A 707-nucleotide genomic window follows, 5' to 3' on the forward strand; every position below is an offset into this window, starting at 1 on the left:
AGGAAGTATTAAAAGAAGATGGAAAGAATATACTGAGTCACTGTATTGAAAGGAATTGGCAGACACAGAAGAATTTAATGAAACAACATATGAGCGAGAGCCTATGGTGATGAAGGAAGAAGTTCAAGCTGCTTTGAAGGAAATAGCAAAAAATAAGGCCTCCAGTTGACATATTTCAGCTAACAGATGCTGCCCTGGACATGCTCACCAAGTTAAGAACAACCACTTGGCCAACTGACTGGAAGAGATCTGTATTTGTCCCCATTCAAAAGAAAAGTGACCCAACAGAGTGTGGAAACTATAGAACAATATCATTAATTTCATATGCAAGCAAGATTCTACTCAAGATTATCCAAAAATGACTGGAATGGGACATCAGCAGAGAACTGCCAGAAGTCCAGGCTGGATTTCAGAAGGGTCATGGTGCTAGGGATATTGTAGCTAATGTTAGATGGATCTTGGCTGAAAGCTGGGAGTACCAGAGGAATGTCTATCTGTGTTTCATTGATTATGAAAGGCATTTGACTGTGTGGATCATAACAAGCTGTGGCTGACTCTGAGAAGAATGGGAATCCAAGAACACTTGATCGTGGTAATGAGAAACCGATACTTGGACCAAGAGGCGGTCATCGGAACAGAGCAGGGAAACACTGCATGGTTCAAAATTGGGAAGGGCGTACACCAGGAATATGTTCTGTCTCCATACC

At 41.9% G+C, this 707-nt stretch overlaps 1 protein-coding gene across 1 annotated transcript in view; it reads left to right on the forward strand.

The window, feature by feature from the left end:
• The window catches only part of CLNK (cytokine-dependent hematopoietic cell linker), a 190,065-nt gene that overhangs the window by 150,459 nt on the left and 38,899 nt on the right, over window positions 1-707 (forward strand). The gene's annotated exons all lie outside the window — the stretch shown is intronic.

This window comes from Elephantulus edwardii, unplaced genomic scaffold, assembly GCF_000299155.1.
Source record: "Elephantulus edwardii isolate Elephantulus edwardi_28Jun2011 unplaced genomic scaffold, EleEdw1.0 scaffold00035, whole genome shotgun sequence".
Taxonomy (NCBI): domain Eukaryota; kingdom Metazoa; phylum Chordata; class Mammalia; order Macroscelidea; family Macroscelididae; genus Elephantulus; species Elephantulus edwardii.